The following is a 25,424-nucleotide window of genomic DNA, read 5'->3' on the forward strand; positions in this document are numbered from 1 at the left end:
AATAGAGAGAGAGAGATGCTAGACTACTTTCAGAGAGCGAGAGAGAGATGCTAGCCTCATTTGAGAGAGAGAGAGAGAGATGCTAGGCTAATGTGAGAGAAAGAGAGTGAGAGAAATGCTTGTCTCCTTTGAGAGAGAGATGCTATGCTCCTTTGAGAGAGGGGGGGGTATGGAGATTGTAGGCTCCATTGAGAGAGAGAGAGAGGAAGAGAGACAGTGATGCTAGGCTCCTTTGGGAGAGGGAGAGAGAGAGATGCAAGGCTCCATTGAGAGAGAGAGAAAGAGAGAGATGCTAGTCTCTTTTGAGAGAGAGAGATGCTATGCAACATTGAGAGACAGAGAGAGATGCTTCTCTCTTTGAGAAAGGGAGAGTGAGAGAGAGAGAGGTGCTAGGTTCTTTTGAGATTGAGAGAGAGAGAGAGAGATGCTAGGATCCTTTTATAGAGATAGAAAGAGAGAGTTGAGAACCTAGGCTCCTTTGAGAGAGAGAGAGGGAGGGAGAGAAATGCAAGGCCCCTTTGAGAGAGAGATGCTAGTCTCCTTAGAGAGATAGATAGATAGATAGAGAGATGCTAGTCTCCTTTGAGAGAGAGAGATGCTGTCTCCTTTGAGAGGATGAGAGATGCTAGACTCCCTTGGGAGAGAGAAGAGGGGGAGATGCTAGGCGCCACTGAAAGAGAGAGAGAGAGATGCTAGGCTCCTTTGAGAGAGAGATAGAGAGAGAGAGAGAGATGCTATGCACCTTTGAGTGAAAGAGAAGGGGAGAGTTGCTAGCCTCCTTTCAGAGAGAGAGAGAGAGATTGAGGCTAGGCTCCTTTGAGAGGGAGAAAGAGAGAGAGAGAGTGAAGCTAGGCCCCTTTGAGAGAGAGAGAGATAAAGAGATGCTACACTCCTTAGAGTGAGAGACAGACAAATGTCAGAATCCTTTGAGAGAGAGAGTGTGTGTGTGTGAGAGAGAGAGATATGGATGCTAGGATTCTTTGTGAGAGAGAGAGAGTTGCGAGGCTCCTTAGAGAGGGACAGAGAGAGAGAGAGAGAGAGAGAGACGCTGGGCTCCTTTGAACGCAAGAGAGAAGAAAAGAGAGAGAGAGATGCTAGGTTAATTTGAGAGAGGCAAAGAGATTTTCAGAAGCTCGACTCCTTTGAGAGGGAGAGAGAGTGTGAGAGAGGGAAACAAATGCAAGGCTCTTTTGAGAGAGAGAGAGCAATGCTAGTCTACCTTGAGAGAGAGAGAGATACAGAGAGAGAAATGCTAGGCTCATTTGAGAGAGAGGGGGAGAGAGAGGGAATGATAAAAGAATCCTTTGAGAGAGGAGAGAGAGAGATGCTGGCTCCTTTGAGAGAGAGAGAGAGAGAAAGAGAGAGAGATGCTAGACTCCTTTGAGAGAGAGTGAGAGAGAGAGAGAAACTCTAAGCTCCTCTGAGAGAGAGAGAGAGGGAGTGAGAGATGATGGCTCCTTTGAGAGAGAGAGAGAAAAAGAGAGAGATGCTAAGCTCATTAGAGAGAGAGAGAGGGAGTGAGAGATGCTGGATCCTTTGAGGGAGAGAGAGAAAAAGAGAGAGATGCTAGGCTCCATTAAGAGAGAGTGAGAGAGAGAGAGTCTCCAAGCTCCTTTGAGAGAGAGAGTGAGAGAGAGATGCTAGGATCCTTTGAGAGAGAGAGAGAGTGCTGTTAGGCTACATGGAGGGAGAGAGAGAGAGAGAGATGCTAGTCTCCTTAGAAAGAGAGAGTAAAGGAGAGAGAGAGATGCTAGATTCCTTTGAGAGAGAGAGAGAGAGTGTGTGAGAGAGGGAGAGTAATGCACGGCTCCTTTGAGAGATAGAGAGATAGAGAGATGACAGTATCTTTGGAGAAAGAAAGAGAGAGAGAGAGAGAGAGATGCTTGTCTCCTTTGATAGAGAAACAGGGAGAAATGCTACGCTCCATTGAGAGTGAGAGAGAGAGAGAGAGAGAGGGAGATGCTAGGATCCATTGAGAGAGAGAGATAGACAGAGAAAGACATCCAAGGCTCCTTTGAAAGAGAGAGAGAGACATGCTAGGCTAATGTGAGAGAAAGAGAGAGAGAGAAATGCTAGTCTCCTTTGAGAGAGAGAGAGAGAGAGAAATACTATGATCCATTGAGAATGAGAGAGATAGAAGGAGATGCTAGGCTGCATTGAGAGAGAGACAGAGAGCGAGAGAGAGAGAGAGAGAGTCGCCAAGCTCCTTTGAGAGAGAGAGCACGAGAGAGATGCTAGGATCTTTTGAGAGAGAGAGAGAGTGCTGTTAGGCTCCATTGAGATAGATAGATAGATAGATAGAGAGATGCTAGTCTCCTTTGAGAGAGACTGTGTAGGAGAGAGAGATGCTAGACTCCTTTGAGAGAGAGAGAGACTGTGTGACAGAGGGAGAGTAATGCACGGCTACTTTGAGAGAGCGAGAGAGAGACAGAGAGATGGCAGGATCTTTGGAGAAAGAGAGAGAGAGAAAGAGAGAGAGAGAAAGAGAGAGAGAGAAAGAGAGAGAAAGACGCTTGTCTCATTTGAGAGAGGAAGAGGGAGAAATGTTACACTGAATTGAGAGCGAGAGACAGAGAGAGAGAGGGAGATGCTAAGCTCCATTTAGAGAGAGAGACAGAGAGAGAGACCCTAGGCTCCTTTGAGATTGAGAGAGAGAGACAAGCTAGGCTAAAGTGAGAGAAAGAGAGAGAGAGGAGCTAGGCTCCATTGAGAGAGAGAGAGAGAGAGAGAGAGAGAGAGAGAGAGAGGGAGATTCTACACTCCTAAGAGAGTAAGAGAGAGACAGATGCCAGAGTCCTTTGAGAGAGAGAGAGAGTTGGATGCAAGGACCCTTTTTGAGAGACAGAGAGATGCAAGTCTCCTTTGAGAGAGTGAGAAATACTAATCAACATTGAGAGACAGAGAGAGAGATGCTAAGTTCCTTTGAGAAAGGGAGAGTGAGAGAGAGAGGCGCTAGGCTCCTTTGAGAGAGAGAGGGAGAGAAATGCAAGGCTTGTTTGAGAGAGAGATGCTAGTCTCCTTTGACAGAGAGAGATACAGAGATAGAGAGATGCTAGGCTCCTTTGAGAGAGAGAGAGAGATGCTGCCTCCTTTGAGAGAGTGAGAGATGCTCGACTCCCTTGTGAGAGAGAGAGGGGTGGCGATGCTAGACGAGACTGAAAGAGAGAGAGAGAGAGATGCTAGGCTCCTTTGAGAGTGAGAGAGAAAGAGAAAGCGATGCTTGACTCCATGGAGAGAGAGGGAGAAAAGGAGATTTTAGGCTCCATTGAGAGAGAGAGATAGAGTGACAGAGAGTGAGAGATCCAAGGCTCCTTTGAGATTGAGAGAGAGAGACATGCTAGGCTAATGTGAGAGCAAGAGAGAGAGAGAAATGCTAGTCTCCTTTGAGAGAGAGAGAGAAATACTATGCTCCAATGAGAATGAGAGAGATAGAGGGAGATGCTAGGCTGAATTTAGAGAGAGGGAGAGAGAGAGAGAGAGAGAGAGAGAGAGAGAGAGATACATGCTAGAATCTTTGAGAGATGGAGAAAGAGAGAGAGAGCGGTGCTTGGCTCCTTTGAGAGAGAGACAGGGAGAGAGAGAGAGAGGCTAGGATCCTTTGACAGAGAAAGAAACAGAAAGATTGAGAAGGTAGGCTCCTTTGATAGAGAGTGAGAGAGGGAGAGAAATGCAAGGCTCCTTTGAGAGAGAGAGATGCTATCCTCCTATGAGAGAGAGAGAGATAAAGAGAGAGAGATGCTAGTCTCCTTTGAGAGAGAGGGAGAGTTGCTGTCTCCTTTGAGTGAGTGAGTGATGCTAGACACCCTTGTGAGAAAGAGAGGGGGGGAGATGCTAGGCGCCACTGAAAGAGACAGAGAGAAATGCTAGACTCCTTTGAGAGAGAGAGAGAGAGAGAGGGAGATGCTATGCTCCACTGAAGAGAGAGAGAGAGTGATTCAAGGCTCCTTTGAGAGAGAGAGAGAGAGAGAGATGTTATGCAACATTGAGAGAGAGAGAAAGAGAGAGATGCTAGGCTCCTTTGAAAGAGTGAGTGAGAGAGAGAGATGTTATGCAACTTTGAGAGAGAGAGAAAGAGAGAGATGCTAGGCTCCTTTGAAAGAGTGAGTGAGAGAGAGAGAGATGTTATGCAACTTTGAGAGAGAGAGAAAGAGAGAGATGCTAGGCTCCTTTGAAGGAGTGAGAGAGAGAGAGAGAGAGAGAGGGGCTAGGTTCCTTTGAGAGAGGGAGAAAGAGAGAGAGGGTGAAGCTAGGCTCCTTTGAATGAGAGGGACAAAGAGAGATGCTACGCTCCTTAGAATGAGAGACAGACAGATGTCAGACTCCTTTGAGTGAGAGAGAGAGAGGGAGAGATATGGATGAATAGGATTCCTTGTGAGAGAGAGAGAGGTGCAAGGCTCCTTTGAGAGGGAGAGAGACAGAGAGAGAGATACGCTAGGCTCCTCTGAACGCAAGAGAGAAGAAGAGAGAGAGAGAGATGCTAGGCTAATTAGAGAGAGAGATAGAGAGAGAGATGCTAGGCTCCTTTGAGAGAGAGAAAGAGATTTTGAGAAGCAAGGCTCCTTTGAGAGGGAGAGAGAGTGTGAGAGAGGGAGACAAACGCAAGGCTCTTTTGAGAGAGAGTGAGAGAGATAGATGCTAGTCTCCCTTGAGAGAGAGACACAGAAAGAGAGATGCTAGGCTCATTTGAGAGAGAGGGGGAGAGAGAGAGTGATAATAGGATCGTTGGAGAGTGAAGAGAGAGAGAGATGCTGGCTCCTTTGAGAGAATGAGAGAGAAAGAGAGAGAGATGCTAGTCTCCTTTGAGATAGAGTGAGAGAGAAATGCTAAGCTCTTTTGAGAGAGAGAAAGATGGAGTGAGAGATGCTGGCTCCTTTGAGAGAGAGAGAGAAAGAGAGAGATGCTAGGCTACATTAAGAGAGAGTGAGAGAGAGAGTCGCCAAGCTCCTTTGAGGGAGAGAGACAGAGAGAGATGCTATGCTCCTTAGAGAGAGAGAGAGACAGATGCCAGAGTCATTTGAGAGAGAGAGAGAGACTTGGATGCAAGGATACAATGTGAGAGACACACAGAGGGAGATGCTAGGATCCTTTGAGAGAGAGAGAGAGAGATGGTGAGAGAGATGGTAGGCTCTCTTGAAAGAGAGAGAAAGAGATAGATAGATAGATAGATTCTAGGCTATTTGAGAGACAGAGGGAGAAATGATAGGCTACTATGAGAGAGAGAGAAAGAGAGATGGTAGGATACTTAGAGAGAGAGAGACAGAAATGCTAGTCTCCTTTGAGAGTGTGTTATACAGACAGTGAGATGCTAGGATCCTTTGAGAGAGAGAGAGAGAGATGATAGGCTACTTTGAGATAGAGAGCGAGACAGAGAGAGTAGGAGATAGAAGCTATGTTCCTTAGTGAGGGAGAGAGAGAGAGAGAGAGAGAGAGAGAAGCCAGAGTCCTTTGAAAGAGAGAGATAGAGAGAGAGTTGGATGCTAGGCTTCTTTGAGAGAGAGAGATGCTAGGCTACATTGAGAGAGAGAGAGAGACAGATGCTAGTCTCCTTTGAGACAGAGAGAGAGATAAGCTATGCTCCTTTGAGAGAGAGAGAGAGAGAGAGAGATGCTATGCTCCTTTGAGAGAGAGAGAGGGAGGTAGGGAGATTCTAGGCTCCATTGAGAGAGAGAGAAAGAGAGAGAGAGTGATGCTAGGCTACTTTATTATGGAGAGAGAGAGAGAGAGATGCAAGGCTCCATTGAGAGAGAGAGAAAGAGAGAGAGATGCTACTCTCCTTTGAGAGAGAGAGAGATGCTAAGCAACATTGAAAGACAGAGAGAGAGAGATGCTACCCTCCTTCGAGAAAGGGTTAGTGAGAGAGAGGTGCTTGTCTCCTTTGTGAGAGAGTGGGAGAGAGAGAGAGAGAGGCTAGGATCCTTTGATACAGAGAGAAAGAGAGAGACTGAGAAGCTAGGCTCCTTTGAGAGAGAGAGAGAGAGGGAGAGAAATGCAAGGCTCCTTTGAGAGAGAGAGATACAGAGAGAGATATTCTACGCTCCTTTGAGAGAGAGAGATGCTGTCTCCTTTGAGAGAGTGAGAGATGCTAGACACCCTTGTGAGAGAGAGAGGGGGTGATGCTAGGCGCCACTGAAAGAGAGAGAGATGCTAGGCTCCTTTGAGAGAGAGAGAGAGAGAGAGAGAGAGAGAGAGAGCGAGAGAGAGAGAGAGAGAGATGATATGCTACATTGAAGAAAGAGAGAGAGTGTTTCTAGGCTCCTTTGAGAGAGAGAGAGAAATGCTATGCACCTTTGAGAGAGATAAAGAGAGATATGCTAGTCTCCTTTGAGAGAGGGAGAAAAAGAGAGAGTGAAGCTAGGCTCCTTTGAGAGAGAAATAAAGAGAGATGCTATGCTCCTTAGAGTGAGAGGCATACAGATGTCAGACTCCTTTGAGAGAGAGATATATATTTGAATGCTAGGATTCTTTGTGAGAGAGAGAGAGGTGCGAGGATCCGTTGAGAGGGAGAGAGAGAGATAGAGAGAGAGAGACGCTAGGCTCCTTTGAACGTAAGAGTGAAGATGAGAGAGAGAGAGAGATGCTAGGCTAATTTGAGAGAGAGAGAGAAAGAGAGATGCTAGGCTCCTTTGAGAGAGAGAAAGAGATTTTGAGAAGCTAGGCTCCTTTGAGAGGGTGAGAGAGTGTGAGGGAGGGAGACAAATGCAAGGCTCTTTTGAGTGAGAGAGAGTGAGAGATGCTAGTCTCCCTTGAGATAGAGGGATACAGAGAGAGATGCTAGGCTCCTTTGAGAGAGAGTGAGTGAGAGGGAGATGCTAAGCTCCTTTGAGATAGAGAGAGAGAGAGGGAGTGAGAGATGCTGGCTCCTTTGAGAGAGAGAGAAAAAGAGAGATGCTAGGCTCTATTAAGAGAGAGTGAGAGAGAGATTCTAGGATCCTTTGAGTGAGTGAGAGTGCTGTTAGGCTCCATTGAGGGGGTGAGAGAGAGAAAGAGAGAGAGAGAGAGAGAGAGAGAGAGAGAGAGAGATCCTAGTCTCCTTAGAGAGAGAGTGTGAAGGAGAGAGAAGATGCTAGAATCCTTTGAGAGAGAGAGAGTGTGTGTGTGTGAGAGGGAGAGTAATGCACCGATCCTTTGAGAGAGAGAGAGAGACAGAGAAATGCCAGGATCTTTGGAGAAAGAGAGAGAGAGAAAGAGAGAGAGAGAAAGAGAAAGAAAGACGCTTGTCTCCTTTGAGAGAGGAAGAGGGAGAAATGCTACACTCCATTGAGAGCGACAGAGAGAGAGAGAGGGAGATGCAAGGCTCCATTTAGAAAGAGAGACAGAGAGACTGAGAGAGAGATCCAAGGCTCTTTGAGATTGAGAGAGAGAGAGAGACATGCTAGGCTAATGTGAGAGAAAGAGAGAGAGAGAAATGCTAGTCTCCTTTGAGAGAGCGAGAGAGAAATACTATGCTCCATTGAGAATGAGAGAGATAGAGGGAGATGCTAGGTTGAATTTAGAGAGAGGGACAGAGAGAGAGAAATGCTGGAATCCTTTGAGAGAGGGAGAAAGAGAGAGAAGGAAGCTAGGCTTCTTTGAGAGAGAGAGAGAGACAGAGGGAGATGCTACGCTTGTTAGAGAGTGAGATAGAGACAGATGCCAGAGTCCTTGGAGAGAGAGAGAGAGAGAGAGAGTTGGAGGCAAGGATCCTTTTTGAGAGACAGAGAGATGCTAGTCTCCTTTGAGAGAGTGAGAAATACTAATCAACATTGAGAGACAGAGAGAGAGATGCTACCCTCCTTTGAGAAAGGGAGAGTGAGAGAGAGAGAGGCGCTAGGCTCCTTTGAGAGAGAGAGGGAGAGAGAGAGAGGCTAGGATCCTTTGATAAAGAGAGAAAGAGGGAGTCTGAGAAGCTAGGCTCTTTTGAGAGAGTGATAGAGGGAGAGATATGCAAGGCTCCTTTGAGAGAGAGATGCTAGTCTCCTTTGAGAGGTAGAGATACAGAGAGAGAGATGCTAGGCTCCTTTGAGAGAGAGAGATGCTGTCTCCTTTGAGAGAGTGAGAGGTGCTAGACTCCCTTGTTAGAGAGAGGGGGGTCGATGCTAGGCGCCACTGAAAAAGAGAGAGAGAAATGCTAGTCTCCTTTGAGAGAGAAAGAGAGAGATAGCGAGAGATAGAGAGAGAGAGATGCTAGCCTTTTTTGAGAGAGAGAGAGAGAGAGAGAGATGGAGATGCTAGTCTCCATTGAGAGACAGAGAGAGATAGACAGAGAAAGAGATCCAAGGCTCCATTGAAAGAGAGAGAGAGAGACATGCTAGGCTAATGTGAGAGAAAGAGAGAGAGAAATGGTAGTCTCCTTTGAGAGAGAGAGAGAGAAATACTATGATCCATTGAGAATGAGAGAGACAGAAGGAGATGCTAGGCTGCATTGAGAGAGAGAGAGAGAGAGGGAGAGACATGCTGGAATCCTTTGAGAGAGGGAGAAACAGAGAGAGAAAGAGAAGCTAGGCTCCTCTGACAGACAGAGAGAGACACAGAGAGATGCTACACTCGAGAAAGAGAGAGAGAGAGAGAGACATGAAGGAATCCTTTGAGAGAGACAGAGTTGTATGCAAGAGTCCTTTGTGAGAGACACACAGAGAGAGATGCTAGGATCCTTTGAGAGACACACAGAGAGAGAAGGAGAGACAGTAGGATCCCTTGAATGAGAGAGAGAGAAAGAGAGAGATAGAGAGATAGATTCTAGGCTACTTTGCGAGATAGAGAGAGAGATATGCTAGGCTACTTTGAGAGAGAGAGAGAAAGAGAAATGCTAGGCTCCTTTGAGAGAGAGAGAGGGAAATGCTAGTCTCCTTTGAGAGACAGAGATAAGGAGAGAGAGATGCCAGGCTCAGTTGATAGAGAGAGATAGAGATATGGTAGACTCCTTTGACAGAGGGAGAAACAGAGAGAGGGAATCTAGGCTACTTTGAGAGAGAGAGAGAGAGAGACAGAGAGAGACAGAGATAGAAGCTATGCTCCTTAGTTAGAGAGAGAGAGAGAGAGACAGAAGCCAGAGTCCTTTGAAAGAGAGAGATAGAGAGAGAGTTGGATGCTAGGATCCTTTGTGAGAATGATACAGAGAGAGAGATGCTAGTCTCCTTTGAGAGAGAGAGAGAGAGTTGCTGTCTCCTTTGAGTGAGTGAGTGATGCTAGACTCCCTTGTGAGAAAGAGGGGAGGGGAGATGCTAGGCGCCACTGAAAGAGAGAGAGAGAAATGCTAGTCTCCTTTGAGAGAGAGAGAGAGAGAGAGGTAGATGCTATGCTCCATTGAAGAGAGAGAGAGTGATTCAAGGCTCCTTTGAGAGAGAGAGAGAGGGAGATGCTGTCCACTTTTGAGAGAGAGAGAAAGAGAGAGATGCTACCCTCCCTTGAAAGAGTGAGAGAGAGAGAGAGAGAGAGAGAGAGAGAGAGAGAAAGAGAGGCTAGGCTCCTTTGGGAGAGGGAGAAAGAGAGAGAGAGAAATGCTAGTCTCCTTTGAGAGAGTGAGAGAGAAATACTATGCTCCATTGAGAATGAGAGAGATAGAGGGAGATGCTAGGCTGAATTTAGAGAGAGGGACAGAGAGAGAGACATGCTGGAATCCTTTGAGAGAGGGAGAAAGAGAGAGAGAGAAGCTAGTCTCCTTTGAAAGATAGAGAGAGAGACAGAGAGAGATGCTACGCTCCTTAGACAGACAGAGAGAGACAGATGCCAGAGTCCTTTGAGAGAGAGAGAGAGAGACTTAGATGAAAGGATCTATTGTGAGAGACAGAGAGAGAGATGCTAGGCTCCTTTGATAGAGAGAGAAAGATGTTGTCTCATTTGAGAGAGTGAGAGATGCTAGACTCCCTTGTGAGAGAGAGAAGGGGGGAGATGCTAGGCGCCACTGAAAGAGAGAGAGATGCTAGGCTCCTTTGTGTGAGAGAGACTGAACCTAGGCACCTTTGAGAGAGAGAGAGAGAGATGCTATGCAACTTTGAGAGAGAGAGAAAGAGAAAGATGCTAGACTGCTTTGAGGGGGGAGAGAGAGAGAGAGAGAGAGAGAGAGGCTAGGCAACTTTGAGAGAGAGAGAGATGCTAAGCTACTTTCAGAGAGGGGCAGAGAGAGAGAAATGCTAGGCTCCTTTGAGAGACAGAGAAAGAGTGAAGCTAGGCTCCTTTGAATGACAGAGAGAGAGAGAGGGAGAGAGAGAGGCTTGTCTCCTTTGAGAGAGAGAGGGATAGAGAGATATGATAGGCTCTTTCTGAGACAGAGAGAGATATGCAAACCTCCTTAGAGAGAGAGAGATATGCCAGTCTAATGTGAGAGAAAGAGAGAAAGAAATACTAGTCTCCTTTGAGAGAGAGAGAGAAAAATACTATGCTCCTTTGAGAATGAGAGAGAGAGAGGGAGATGCTAGGATCTATTGAGAGAGAGAGAGAGAGAGGGAGACATGGTAGACTACTTTCAGAGAGGCAGAAAGAGAGAGAGAGAAGCTAGGTGCCTTTGAGAGAGAGAGAGAGAGGGAGAGAGAGAGAGGTGCTACGCTCCTTAGAGAGAGATAGAGAGAGACAGATGAAAGAGTCCTTTGAGAGAGAGAGAGAGAGAGTTGGATGCTACGATACTTTGTGAGAGACAGAGAGAGAGAGAGATGCTAGGATCCTTTGAGAAGGAGAGAGATGGAGATAGATACGGTAGGCTCCCTTGAACGAGAGAGAGAGACAGAGAGATAGATTCTAGGCTACTTTGATATATATGTATATATATATATATATATGTTAGCCTACTGTGAGAGAGAGAGAGACAAAGAGAGATACAAGGCTCCTTTGAGAGAGAGAGAGAGAGAGAGAGAGAGAGAGAGAGATGCAAGGCCCCTTCATAGAGAGAATGAGAGAGAGTGAGAGAGAGATGCCAGGATCCTTGGAGAGAGAGAGAGAGGAAGATAGACAGATGCTTGTCTCCGTTGAGAGGGAGAGATAGACAGTGATGCTAGGCTCTTTCTGAAATAGAGAGAGAGAGATGCTATACTACTTTCAGAGAGCGAGAGAGAGATGCTAGCCTCATTTGAGAGAGAGAGAGAGATGCTAGGCTAATGTGAGAGAAAGAGAGTGAGAGAAATGCTTGTCTCCTTTGAGAGAGAGATGCTATGCTCCTTTGAGAGGGGGGGGTATGGAGATTGTAGGCTCCATTGAGAGAGAGAGAGAGGAAGAGAGACAGTGATGCTAGGCTCCTTTGGGAGAGGGAGAGAGAGAGATGCAAGGCTCCATTGAGAGAGAGAGAAAGAGAGAGATGCTAGTCTCTTTTGAGAGAGAGAGATGCTATGCAACATTGAGAGACAGAGAGAGATGCTTCTCTCTTTGAGAAAGGGAGAGTGAGAGAGAGAGGTGCTAGGTTCTTTTGAGATTGAGAGAGAGAGAGATATGCTAGGATCCTTTTATAGAGATAGAAAGAGAGAGTTGAGAACCTAGGCTCCTTTGAGAGAGAGAGAGTGAGGGAGAGAAATGCAAGGCCCCTTTGAGAGAGAGATGCTAGTCTCCTTAGAGAGAGAGATAGATAGAGAGAGAGATGCTAGTCTCCTTTGAGAGAGAGAGATGCTGTCTCCTTTGAGAGGATGAGAGATGCTAGACTCCCTTGGGAGAGAGAAGAGTGGGAGATGCTAGGCGCCACTGAAAGAGAGAGAGAGATGCTAGGCTCCTTTGAGAGAGAGATAGAGAGAGAGAGAGATGCTATGCACCTTTGAGTGAAAGAGGAGAGAGTTCCTAGCCTCCTTTCAGAGAGAGAGAGAGAGAGAGAGAGTGAAGCTAGGCCCCTTTGAGAGAGAGAGAGATAAAGAGATGCTACACTCCTTAGAGTGAGAGACAAATGTCAGAATCCTTTGAGAGAGAGAGAGAATGTGTGAGAGAGTGAGAGATATGGATGCTAGGATTCTTTGTGAGAGAGAGAGTTGCGAGGCTCCTTTGAGAGGGACAGAGAGAGAGAGAGAGAGAGAGAGAGAGACGCTGGGCTCCTTTGAACGCAAGAGAGAAGGAAGGAGAGAGAGAGATGCTAGGTTAATTTGAGAGAGACAAAGAGATTTTCAGAAGCTCGGCTCCTTTGAGAGGGAGAGAGAGTGTGAGAGAGGGAAACAAATGCAAGGCTCTTTTGAGAGAGAGAGAGCAATGCTAGTCTACCTTGAGAGAGAGAGAGATACAGAGAGAGAAATGCTAGGCTCATTTGAGAGAGAGGGGGAGAGAGAGGGAATGATAAAAGAATCCTTTGAAAGAGGAGAGAGAGAGATGCTGGCTCCTTTGAGAGAGAGAGAGAAAAAGAGAGAGATGCTAAGCTCATTAGAGAGAGAGAGAGGGAGTGAGAGAAGCTGGCTCCTTTGAGGGAGAGAGAGAAAAAGAGAGAGATGCTAGGCTCCATTAAGAGATAGTGAGAGAGAGAGAGTCGCCAAGCTCCTTTGAGAGAGAGAGTGAGAGAGAGATGCTAGGATCCTTTGAGAGAGAGAGAGAGTGCTGTTAGGCTACATGGAGGGAGAGAGAGAGAGAGAGATGCTAGTCTCCTTAGAAAGAGAGAGTGAAGGAGAGAGAGAGAGATGCTAGATTCCTTTGAGAGAGAGAGAGAGTGTGTGTGAGAGAGGGAGAGTAATGCACGGCTCCTTTGAGAGATAGAGAGATAGAGAGATGACAGTATCTTTGGAGAAAGAAAGAGAGAGAGAGAGAGAGACGCTTGTCTCCTTTGATAGAGAAACAGGGAGAAATGCTACGCTCCATTGAGAGTGATAGAGAGAGAGAGAGAGGGAGATGCTAGGATCCATTGAGAGAGAGAGATAGACAGAGAAAGACATCCAAGGCTCCTTTGAAAGAGAGAGAGAGACATGCTAGGCTAATGTGAGAGAAAGAGAGAGAGAGAAATGCTAGTCTCCTTTGAGAGAGAGAGAGAGAGAAATACTATGATCCATTGAGAATGAGAGAGATAGAAGGAGATGCTAGGCTGCATTGAGAGAGAGACAGAGAGCGAGAGAGAGAGAGAGAGAGTCGCCAAGCTCCTTTGAGAGAGAGAGCGCGAGAGAGATGCTAGGATCTTTTGAGAGAGAGAGAGAGTGCTGTTAGGCTCCATTGAGATAGATAGATAGATAGATAGATAGATAGAGAGATGCTAGTCTCCTTTGAGAGAGACTGTGTAGGAGAGAGAGATGCTAGACTCCTTTGAGAGAGAGAGAGACTGTGTGACAGAGGGAGAGTAATGCACGGCTACTTTGAGAGAGCGAGAGAGAGACAGAGAGATGGCAGGATCTTTGGAGAAAGAGAGAGAAAGAAAGAGAGAGAGAAAGAGAGAGAAAGACGCTTGTCTCATTTGAGAGAGGAAGAGGGAGAAATGCTACACTGAATTGAGAGCGAGAGACAGAGAGAGAGAGGGAGATGCTAAGCTCCATTTAGAGAGAGAGACAGAGAGACAGAGAGAGAGACCCTAGGCTCCTTTGAGATTGAGAGAGAGAGAGAGACATGCTAGGCTAAAGAGAGAGAAAGAGAGAGAGAGAGGAGCTAGGCTCCATTGAGAGAGAGAGAGAGAGAGAGAGAGAGAGGGAGATTCTACACTCCTAAGAGAGTAAGAGAGAGACAGATGCCAGAGTCCTTTGAGAGAGAGAGAGAGTTGGATGCAAGGACCCTTTTTGAGAGACAGAGAGATGCAAGTCTCCTTTGAGAGAGTGAGAAATACTAATCAACATTGAGAGACAGAGAGAGAGATGCTACGTTCCTTTGAGAAAGGGAGAGTGAGAGAGAGAGGCGCTAGGCTCCTTTGAGAGAGAGAGGGAGAGAAATGCAAGGCTTCTTTGAGAGAGAGATGCTAGTCTCCTTTGACAGAGAGAGATACAGAGATAGAGAGATGCTAGGCTCCTTTGAGAGAGAGAGAGAGATGCTGCCTCCTTTGAGAGAGTGAGAGATGCTCGACTCCCTTGTGAGAGAGAGAGGGGTGGCGATGCTAGACGAGACTGAAAGCGAGAGAGAGAGAGATGCTAGGCTCCTTTGAGAGTGAGAGAGAAAGAGAAAGCGATGCTTGACTCCATGGAGAGAGAGGGAGAAAAGGAGATTTTAGGCTCCATTGAGAGAGAGAGATAGAGTGACAGAGAGTGAGAGATCCAAGGCTCCTTTGAGATTGAGAGAGAGAGACATGCTAGGCTAATGTGAGAGCAAGAGAGAGAGAGAAATGCTAGTCTCCTTTGAGAGAGAGAGAGAAATACTATGCTCCAATGAGAATGAGAGAGATAGAGGGAGATGCTAGGCTGAATTTAGAGAGAGAGAGAGAGAGAGAGAGAGAGAGAGAGAGATACATGCTAGAATCTTTGAGAGAGGGAGAAAGAGAGAGAGAGCGGTGAGAGCGGTGCTTGGCTCCTTTGAGAGAGAGAGAGGGAGAGAGAGAGAGAGGCTAGGATCCTTTGACAGAGAAAGAAACAGAAAGATTGAGAAGGTAGGCTCCTTTGATAGAGAGTGAGAGAGGGAGAGAAATGCAAGGCTCCTTTGATAGAGAGAGATGCTATCCTCCTATGAGAGAGAGAGAGATAAAGAGAGAGAGATGCTAGTCTCCTTTGAGAGAGAGGGAGAGTTGCTGTCTCCTTTGAGTGAGTGAGTGATGCTAGACTCCCTTGTGAGAAAGAGAGGGGGGGAGATGCTAGGCGCCACTGAAAGAGACAGAGAGAAATGCTAGACTCCTTTGAGAGAGAGAGAGAGAGAGAGGGAGATGCTATGCTCCACTGAAGAGAGAGAGAGAGTGATTCAAGGCACCTTTGAGAGAGAGAGCGAGAGAGAGATGTTATGCAACTTTGTGAGAGAGAGATGCTAGGCTCCTTTGAAAGAGTGAGTGAGAGAGAGAGAGATGTTATGCAACTTTGAGAGAGAGAGAAAGAGAGAGATGCTAGGCTCCTTTGAAAGAGTGAGTGAGAGGGAGAGAGAGAGAGAGGCTAGGTTCCTTTGAGAGAGGGAGAAAGAGAGAGAGGGTGAAGCTAGGCTCCTTTGAATGAGAGAGACAAAGAGAGATGCTACGCTCCTTAGAATGAGAGACAGACAGATGTCAGACTCCTTTGAGTGAGAGAGAGAGAGGGAGAGATATGGATGAATAGGATTCCTTGTGAGAGAGAGAGAGGTGCAAGGCTCCTTTGAGAGGGAGAGAGACAGAGAGAGAGATACGCTAGGCTCCTCTGAACGCAAGAGAGAAGAAGAGAGAGAGAGAGATGCTAGGCTAATTAGAGAGAGAGATAGAGAGAGAGATGCTAGGCTCCTTTGAGAGAGAGAAAGAGATTTTGAGAAGCAAGGCTCCTTTGAGAGGGAGAGAGAGTGTGAGAGAGGGAGACAAACGCAAGGCTCTTTTGAGAGAGAGTGAGAGAGATAGATGCTAGTCTCCCTTGAGAGAGAGACACAGAAAGAGAGATGCTAGGCTCATTTGAGAGAGAGGGGGAGAGAGAGAGTGATAATAGGATCGTTGGAGAGTGAAGAGAGAGAGAGATGCTGGCTCCTTTGAGAGAATGAGAGAGAAAGAGAGAGAGATGCTAGTCTCCTTTGAGATAGAGTGAGAGAGAAATGCTAAGCTCTTTTGAGAGAGAGAAAGATGGAGTGAGAGATGCTGGCTCCTTTGAGAGAGAGAGAGAAAGAGAGAGATGCTAGGCTACATTAAGAGAGAGTGAGAGAGAGAGTCGCCAAGCTCCTTTGAGGGAGAGAGACAGAGAGAGATGCTATGCTCCTTAGAGAGAGAGAGAGACAGATGCCAGAGTCATTTGAGAGAGAGAGAGAGACTTGGATGCAAGGATACAATGTGAGAGACACACAGAGGGAGATGCTAGGATCCTTTGAGAGAGAGAGAGAGAGATGGTGAGAGAGATGGTAGGCTCTCTTGAAAGAGAGAGAAAGAGAGATAGATAGATAGATTCTAGGCTATTTGAGAGACAGAGGGAGAAATGATAGGCTACTATGAGAGAGAGAGAGAAGGAGAGATGGTAGAATCCTTAGAGAGAGAGAGACAGAAATGCTAGTCTCCTTTGAGAGTGTGTTATACAGACAGTGAGATGCTAGGATCCTTTGAGAGAGAGAGAGAGAGATGATAGGCTACTTTGAGATAGAGAGCGAGACAGAGAGAGTAGGAGATAGAAGCTATGTTCCTTACTGAGGGAGAGAGAGAGAGAGAGAGAGAAGCCAGAGTCCTTTGAAAGAGAGAGATAGAGAGAGAGTTGGATGCTAGGCTCCTTTGAGAGAGAGAGATGCTAGGCTACATTGAGAGAGAGAGAGAGACAGATGATAGTCTCCTTTGAGACAGAGAGAGAGATAAGCTATGCTCCTTTGAGAGAGAGAGAGAGAGAGAGTGATGCTATGCTCCTATGAGAGAGAGAGAGGGAGGTAGGGAGATTCTAGGCTCCATTGAGAGAGAGAGAAAGAGAGAGAGAGTGATGCTAGGCTACTTTATGATGGAGAGAGAGAGAGAGAGATGCAAGGCTCCATTGAGAGAGAGAGAAAGAGAGAGAGATGCTACTCTCCTTTGAGAGAGAGAGAGATGCTAAGCAACATTGAAAGACAGAGAGAGAGAGAGATGCTACCCTCCTTCGAGAAAGGGATAGTGAGAGAGAGGTGCTTGTCTCCTTTGTGAGAGAGAAGGAGAGAGAGAGAGAGGCTAGGATCCTTTGATACAGAGAGAAAGAGAGAGACTGAGAAGCTAGGCTCCTTTGAGAGAGAGAGAGAGAGGGAGAGAAATGCAAGGCTCCTTTGAAAGAGAGAGATACAGAGAGAGATATTCTACGCTCCTTTCAGAGAGAGAGATGCTGTCTCCTTTGAGAGAGTGAGAGATGCTAGACTCCCTTGTGAGAGAGAGAGGGGGGAGATGCTAGGCGCCACTGAAAGAGAGAGAGATGCTAGGCTCCTTTGAGAGAGAGAGAGAGAGAGAGAGATGATATGCTCCATTGAAGAGAGAGAGAGAGTGGTTCTAGGCTCCTTTGAGAGAGAGAGAGAAATGCTATGCACCTTTCAGAGAGAGAAAGAGAGATATGCTAAGCTCCTTTGAGAGAGGGAGAAAAAGAGAGAGTGAAGCTAGGCTCCTTTGAGAGAGAAATAAAGAGAGATGCTATGCTCCTTAGAGTGAGAGGCATACAGATGTCAGACTCCTTTGAGAGAGAGATATATATATGAATGCTAGGATTCTTTGTGAGAGAGAGAGAGGTGCGAGGATCCGTTGAGAGGGAGAGAGAGAGATAGAGAGAGAGAGACGCTAGGCTCCTTTGAACGTGAGAGTGAAGATGAGAATGAGAGAGAGATGCTAGGCTAATTTGAGAGAGAGAGAGAAAGAGAGATGCTAGGCTCCTTTGAGAGAGAGAAAGAGATTTTGAGAAGCTAGGCTCCTTTGAGAGGGTGAGAGAGTGTGAGGGAGGGAGACAAATGCAAGGCTCTTTTGAGTGAGAGAGAGTGAGAGCTGCTAGTCTCCCTTGAGATAGAGGGATACAGAGAGAGATGCTAGGCTCCTTTGAGAGAGAGTGAGTGAGAGGGAGATGCTAAGCTACTTTGAGAGAGAGAGAGAGAGAGGGAGTGAGAGATGCTGGCTCCTTTGAGAGAGAGAGAAAAAGAGAGATGCTAGGCTCTATTAAGAGAGAGTGAGAGAGAGATTCTAGGATCCTTTGAGTGAGTGAGAGTGCTGTTAGGCTCCATTGAGGGGGTGAGAGAGAGAGAGAGAGAGAGAGAGAGAGAGAGAGAGAGATCCTAGTCTCCTTAGAGAGAGAGTGTGAAGGAGAGAGAAGATGCTAGAATCCTTTGAGAGAGAGAGAGAGAGTGTGTGTGTGAGAGGGAGAGTAATGCACCGATCCTTTGAGAGAGAGAGAGAGACAGAGAAATGCCAGGATCTTTGGAGAAAGAGAGAGAGAGAGAGAGAAAGAGAGAGAGAGAAAGAGAAAGAAAGACGCTTGTCTCCTTTGAGAGAGGAAGAGGGAGAAATGCTACACTCCATTGAGAGCGACAGAGAGAGAGAGAGGGAGATGCAAGGCTCCATTTAGAAAGAGAGACAGAGAGACTGAGAGAGAGATCCAAGGCTCTTTGAGATTGAGAGAGAGAGAGAGAGACATGCTAGGCTAATGTGAGAGAAAGAGAGAGAGAGAAATGCTAGTCTCCTTTGAGAGAGCGAGAGAGAAATACTATGCTCCATTGAGAATGAGAGAGATAGAGGGATATGCTAGGTTGAATTTAGAGAGAGGGACAGAGAGAGAGAAATGCTGGAATCCTTTGAGAGAGGGAGAAAGAGAGAGAAAGAAGCTAGGCTCCTTTGAGAGAGAGAGAGAGAGATGCAAGGCTCCATTGAGAGAGAGAGAGAGAGAGAGAGATGCTAGGATCCTTTGAGAAGGAGAGAGATGGAGATAGATACGGTAGGCTCCCTTGAACGAGAGAGAGAGAAAGAGAGACAGAGAGATAGATTCTAGGCTACTTTTATATATATATATATATATATATATATATATATATATATATATATATATATATATATGTTAGCCTACTGTGAGAGAGAGAGAGAGAAAGAGAGATACAAGGCTCCTTTGAGAGAGAGAGAGAGAGAGAGAGAGAGAGAGATGCAAGGCCCCTTCATAGAGAGAATGAGAGAGAGTGAGAGAGAGATGCCAGGATCCTTGGAGAGAGAGAGAGAGGAAGATAGACAGATGCTTGTCTCCGTTGAGAGGGAGAGATAGACAGTGATGCTAGGCTCTTTCTGAAATAGAGAGAGAGAGATGCTAGACTACTTTCAGAGAGCGAGAGAGAGATGCTAGCCTCATTTGAGAGAGAGAGAGAGATGCTAGGCTAATGTGAGAGAAAGAGAGTGAGAGAAATGCTTGTCTCCTTTGAGAGAGAGATGCTATGCTCCTTTGAGAGGGGGGGGTATGGAGATTGTAGGCTCCATTGAGAGAGAGAGAGAGAGGAAGAGAGACAGTGATGCTAGGCTCATTTGGGAGAGGGAGAGAGAGAGATGCAAGGCTCCATTGAGAGAGAGAGAAAGAGAGAGATGCTAGTCTCTTTTGAGAGAGAGAGATGCTATGCAACATTGAGAGACAGAGAGAGATGCTTCTCTCTTTGAGAAAGGGAGAGTGAGAGAGAGAGGCGCTAGGCTCCTTTGAGAGAGAGGGGGAGAGAAATGCAAGGCTTCTTTGAGAGAGATATGCTAGTCTCCTTTGACAGAGAGAGATACAGAGATAGAGAGATGCTAGGCTCCTTTGGGAGAGAGAGAGAGATGCTGCCTCCTTTGAGAGAGTGAGAGATGCTCGACTCCCTTGTGAGAGAGAGAGGGGTGGCGATGCTAGACGAGACTGAAAGAGAGAGAGAGAGAGATGCTAGGCTCCTTTGAGAGTGAGAGAGAAAGAGAAAGCGATGCTTGACTCCATGGAGAGAGAGGGAGAAAAGGAGATTTTAGGCTGCATTGAGAGAGAGAGATAGAGTGGCAGAGAGTGAGAGATCCAAGGCTCCTTTGAGATTGAGAGAGAGAGACATGCTAGGCTAATGTGAGAGCAAGAGAGAGAGAGAAATGCTAGTCTCCTTTGAGAGAGAGAGAGAAATACTATGCTCCAATGAGAATGGGAGAGATAGAGGGAGATGCTAGGCTGAATTTAGAGAGAGGAGAGAGAGAGAGAGAGAGAGAGAGAGAGAGAGAGAGAGACATGCTAGAATCTTTGAGAGAGGGAGAAAGAGAGAGAGAGCGGTGAGAGCGGTGCTTGGCTCCTTTGAGAGAGAGAGAGGGAGAGAGAGAGGCTAGGATCCTTTGACAGAGAAAGAAACAGAAAGATTGAGAAGGTAGGCTCCTTTGATAGAGAGTGAGAGAGGGAGAGAAATGCAAGGCTCCTTTGAGAGAGAGAGATGCTATCCTCCTATGAGAGAGAGAGAGATAAAGAGAGAGAGATGCTAGTCTCCTTTGAGAGAGAGGGAGAGTTGCTGTCTCCTTTGAGTGAGTGAGTGATGCTAGACTCCCTTGTGAGAAAGAGAGGGGGGAGATGCTAGTCGCCACTGAAAGAGACAGAAATGCTGGACTCCTTTGAGAGAGAGAGAGAGAGAGAGAGAGAGGGAGATGCTATGCTCCACTGAAGAGAGAGAGAGAGTGATTCAAGGCTCCTTTCAGAGAGAGAGAGAGAGAGAGATGTTATGCAACTTTGAGAGAGAGAGAAAGAGAGAGATGCTAGGCTCCTTTGAAAGAGTGAGTGAGAGAGAGAGAGATGTTATGCAACTTTGAGAGAGAGAGAAAGAGAGAGATGCTAGGCTCCTTTGAAAGAGTGAGTGAGAGAGAGAGAGAGAGAGGCTAGGTTCCTTTGAGAGAGGGAGAAAGAGAGAGAGGGTTAAGCTAGGCTCCTTTGAATGAGAGAGACAAAGAGAGATGCTACGCTCCTTAGAATGAGAGACAGACAGATGTCAGACTCCTTTGAGTGAGAGAGAGAGAGGGAGAGATATGGATGAATAGGATACCTTGTGAGAGAGAGAGAGGTGCAAGGCTCCTTTGAGAGGGAGAGAGACAGAGAGAGAGATACGCCAGGCTCCTCTGAACGCAAGAGAGAAGAAGAGAGAGAGAGATGCTAGGCTAATTAGAGAGAGAGATAGAGAGAGAGATGCTAGGCTCCTTTGAGAGAGAGAAAGAGATTTTGAGAAGCAAGGCTCCTTTGAGAGGGAGAGAGAGTGTGAGAGAGGGAGACAAACGCAAGGCTCTTTTGAGAGAGAGTGAGAGAGATAGATGCTAGTCTCCCTTGAGAGAGAGACACAGAAAGAGAGATGCTAGGCTCATTTGAGAGAGGGGGGGAGAGAGAGAGTGTTAATAGGATCGTTGGAGAGTGAAGAGAGAGAGAGATGCTGGCTCCTTTGAGAGAATGAGAGAGAAAGAGAGAGAGATGCTAGTCTCCTTTGAGATAGAGTGAGAGAGAAATGCTAAGCTCTTTTGAGAGAGAGAAAGATGGAGTGAGAGATGCTGGCTCCTTTGAGAGAGAGAGAGAAAGAGAGAGATGCTAGGCTACATTAAGAGAGAGTGAGAGAGAGAGTCGCCAAGCTCCTTTGAGGGAGAGAGACAGAGAGAGATGCTATGCTCCTTAGAGAGAGAGAGAGACAGATGCCAGAGTCATTTGAGAGAGAGAGAGAGACTTGGATGCAAGGATACAATGTGAGAGACACACAGAGGGAGATGCTAGGATCCTTTGAGAGAGAGAGAGAGATGGTGAGAGAGATGGTAGGCTCTCTTGAAAGAGAGAGAAAGAAAGAGATAGATAGATAGATTCTAGGCTATTTGAGAGACAGAGGGAGAAATGATAGGCTACTATGAGAGAGAGAGAGAAAGAGAGATGGTAGGATCCTTAGAGAGAGAGAGACAGAAATGCTAGTCTCCTTTGAGAGTGTGTTATACAGACAGTGAGATGCTAGGATCCTTTGAGAGAGAGAGAGAGAGATGATAGGCTACTTTGAGATAGAGAGCGAGACAGAGAGAGTAGGAGATAGAAGCTATGTTCCTTAGTGAGGGAGAGAGAGAGAGAGAGAGAGAGAAGCCAGAGTCCTTTGAAAGAGAGAGATAGAGAGAGAGTTGGATGCTAGGCTCCTTTGAGAGAGAGAGATGCTAGGCTACATTGAGAGAGAGAGAGAGACAGATGCTAGTCTCCTTTGAGACAGAGAGAGAGATAAGCTATGCTCCTTTGAGAGAGAGAGAGAGAGAGAGATGCTATGCTCCTTTGAGAGAGAGAGAGGGAGGTAGGGAGATTCTAGGCTCCATTGAGAGAGAGAGAAAGAGAGAGAGAGTGATGCTAGGCTACTTTATGATGGAGAGAGAGAGAGAGAGATGCAAGGCTCCATTGAGAGAGAGAGAAAGAGAGAGAGATGCTACTCTCCTTTGAGAGAGAGAGAGATGCTAAGCAACATTGAAAGACAGAGAGAGAGAGAGATGCTACCCTCCTTCGAGAAAGGGATAGTGAGAGAGAGGTGCTTGTCTCCTTTGTGAGAGAGAAGGAGAGAGAGATGCTAGGATCCTTAGAAAGAGAGAGTGAAGGAGAGAGAGAGATGCTAGATTCCTTTGAGAGAGAGAGAGAGAGAGTGTGTGAGAGAGGGAGAGTAATGCACGGCTCCTTTGAGAGATAGAGAGATAGAGAGATGACAGTATCTTTGGAGAAAGAAAGAGAGAGAGAGAGAGAGACGCTTGTCTCCTTTGATAGAGAAACAGGGAGAAATGCTACGCTCCATTGAGAGTGAGAGAGAGAGAGAGAGAGAGAGGGAGATGCTAGGATCCATTGAGAGAGAGAGATAGACAGAGAAAGACATCCAAGGCTCCTTTGAAAGAGAGAGAGAGACATGCTAGGCTAATGTGAGAGAAAGAGAGAGAGAGACATGCTAGGCTAATGTGAGAGAAAGAGAGAGAGAGAAATGCTAGTCTCCTTTGAGAGAGAGAGAGAGAGAAATACTATGATCCATTGAGAATGAGAGAGATAGAAGGAGATGCTAGGCTGCATTGAGAGAGAGACAGAGAGCGAGAGAGAGAGAGAGAGAGTCGCCAAGCTCCTTTGAGAGAGAGAGCGCGAGAGAGATGCTAGGATCTTTTGAGAGAGAGAGAGAGTGCTGTTAGGCTCCATTGAGATAGATAGATAGATAGATAGATAGATAGAGAGATGCTAGTCTCCTTTGAGAGAGACTGTGTAGGAGAGAGAGATGCTAGACTCCTTTGAGAGAGAGAGAGACTGTGTGACAGAGGGAGAGTAACGCACGGCTACTTTGAGAGATCGAGAGAGAGACAGAGAGATGGCAGGACCTTTGGAGAAAGAGAGAGAGAGAAAGAGAGAGAGAGAGAGAGAAAGACGCTTGTCTCATTTGAGAGAGGAAGAGGGAGAAATGCTACACTGAATTGAGAGCGAGAGACAGAGAGAGAGAGAGAGATGCTAAGCTCCATTTAGAGAGAGAGACAGAGAGACAGAGAGAGAGACCCTAGGCTCCTTTGAGATTGAGAGAGAGAGAGAGAGACATGCTAGGCTAAAGTGAGAGAAAGAGAGAGAGAGGAGCTAGGCTCCATTGAGAGAGAGAGAGAGAGAGAGAGAGAGAGAGGGAGATTTTACACTCCTAAGAGAGTAAGAGAGAGACAGATGCCAGAGTCCTTTGAGAGAGAAAGAGAGTTGGATGCAAGGACCCTTTTTGAGAGACAGAGAGATGCAAGTCTCCTTTGAGAGAGTGAGAAATACTAATCAACATTGAGAGACAGAGAGAGAGATGCTACGTTCCTTTGAGAAAGGGAGAGTGAGAGAGAGAGGCGCTAGGCTCCTTTGAGAGAGAGAGGGAGAGAAATGCAAGGCTTCTTTGAGAGAGAGATGCTAGTCTCCTTTGACAGAGAGAGATACAGAGATAGAGAGATGCTAGGCTCCTTTGAGAGAGAGAGAGAGAGATGCTGCCTCCTTTGAGAGAGTGAGAGATGCTCGACTCCCTTGTGAGAGAGAGAGGGGTGGCGATGCTAGACGAGACTGAAAGAGAGAGAGAGAGAGATGCTAGGCTCCTTTGAGAGTGAGAGAGAAAGAGAAAGCGATGCTTGACTCCATGGAGAGAGAGGGAGAAAAGGAGATTTTAGGCTCCATTGAGAGAGAGAGATAGAGTGACAGAGAGTGAGAGATCCAAGGCTCCTTTGAGATTGAGAGAGAGAGACATGCTAGGCTAATGTGAGAGCAAGAGAGAGAGAGAAATGCTAGTCTCCTTTGAGAGAGAGAGAGAAATACTATGCTCCAATGAGAATGAGAGAGATAGAGGGAGATGCTAGGCTGAATTTAGAGAGAGGAGAGAGAGAGAGAGAGAGAGAGAGAGAGAGAGAGAGACATGCTAGAATCTTTGAGAGAGGGAGAAAGAGAGAGAGAGCGGTGCTTGGCTCCTTTGAGAGAGAGAGAGGGAGAGAGAGAGAGAGCCTAGGATCCTTTGACAGAGAAAGAAACAGAAAGATTGAGAAGGTAGGCTCCTTTGATAGAGAGTGAGAGAGGGAGAGAAATGCAAGGCTCCTTTGAGAGAGAGAGATGCTATCCTCCTATGAGAGAGAGAGAGATAAAGAGAGAGAGATGCTAGTCTCCTTTGAGAGAGAGGGAGAGTTGCTGTCTCCTTTGAGTGAGTGAGTGATGCTAGACTCCCTTGTGAGAAAGAGAGGGGGGAGATGCTAGGCGCCACTGAAAGAGACAGAGAGAAATGCTAGACTCCTTTGAGAGAGAGGGAGATGCTATGCTCCACTGAAGAGAGAGAGAGAGTGATTCAAGGCTCCTTTGAGAGAGAGAGAGAGAGAGAGATGCTAGGCTCCTTTGAAAGAGTGAGTGAGAGAGAGAGATGTTATGCAACTTTGAGAGAGAGAGAAAGAGAGAGATGCTAGGCTCCTTTGAAAGAGTGAGTGAGAGAGAGAGAGAGAGAGAGAGAGGCTAGGTTCCTTTGAGAGAGGGAGAAAGAGAGAGAGGGTGAAGCTAGGCTCCTTTGAATGAGAGAGACAAAGAGAGATGCTACGCTCCTTAGAATGAGAGACAGACAGATGTCAGACTCCTTTGAGTGAGAGAGAGAGTGGGAGAGATATGGATGAATAGGATTCCTTGTGAGAGAGAGAGAGGTGCAAGGCTCCTTTGAGAGGGAGAGAGACAGAGAGAGAGATACGCTAGGCTCCTCTGTACGCAAGAGAGAAGAAGAGAGAGAGAGAGATGCTAGGCTAATTAGAGAGAGAGATAGAGAGAGAGATGCTAGGCTCCTTTGAGAGAGAGAAAGAGATTTTGAGAAGCAAGGCTCCTTTGAGAGGGAGAGAGAGTGTGAGAGAGGGAGACAAACGCAAGGCTCTTTTGAGAGAGAGTGAGAGAGATAGATGCTAGTCTCCCTTGAGAGAGAGACACAGAAAGAGAGATGCTAGGCTCATTTGAGAGAGAGGGGGAGAGAGAGAGTGATAATAGGATCGTTGGAGAGTGAAGAGAGAGAGAGAGATGCTGGCTCCTTTGAGAGAATGAGAGAGAAAGAGAGAGAGATGCTAGTCTCCTTTGAGATAGAGTGAGAGAGAAATGCTAAGCTCTTTTGAGAGAGAGAAAGATGGAGTGAGAGATGCTGGCTCCTTTGAGAGAGAGAGAGAAAGAGAGAGATGCTAGGCTACATTAAGAGAGAGTGAGAGAGAGAGTTGCCAAGCTCCTTTGAGAGAGAGAGCGCGAGAGAGATGCTAGGATCTTTTGAGAGAGAGAGAGAGTGCTGTTAGGCTCCATTGAGATAGATAGATAGATAGATAGATAGATAGATAGATAGATAGATAGATAGATAGATAGATAGAGAGATGCTAGTCTCCTTTGAGAGAGACTGTGTAGGAGAGAGAGATGCTAGACTCCTTTGAGAGAGAGAGAGACTGTGTGACAGAGGGAGAGTAACGCACGGCTACTTTGAGAGAGCGAGAGAGAGACAGAGAGATGGCAGGATCTTTGGAGAAAGAGAGAGAGAGAAAGAGAGAGAGAGAGAGAGAAAGACGC

The sequence above is a fragment of the Manis pentadactyla genome, chromosome 19, assembly GCF_030020395.1.
Source record: "Manis pentadactyla isolate mManPen7 chromosome 19, mManPen7.hap1, whole genome shotgun sequence".
In the NCBI taxonomy this organism is placed as follows: domain Eukaryota; kingdom Metazoa; phylum Chordata; class Mammalia; order Pholidota; family Manidae; genus Manis; species Manis pentadactyla.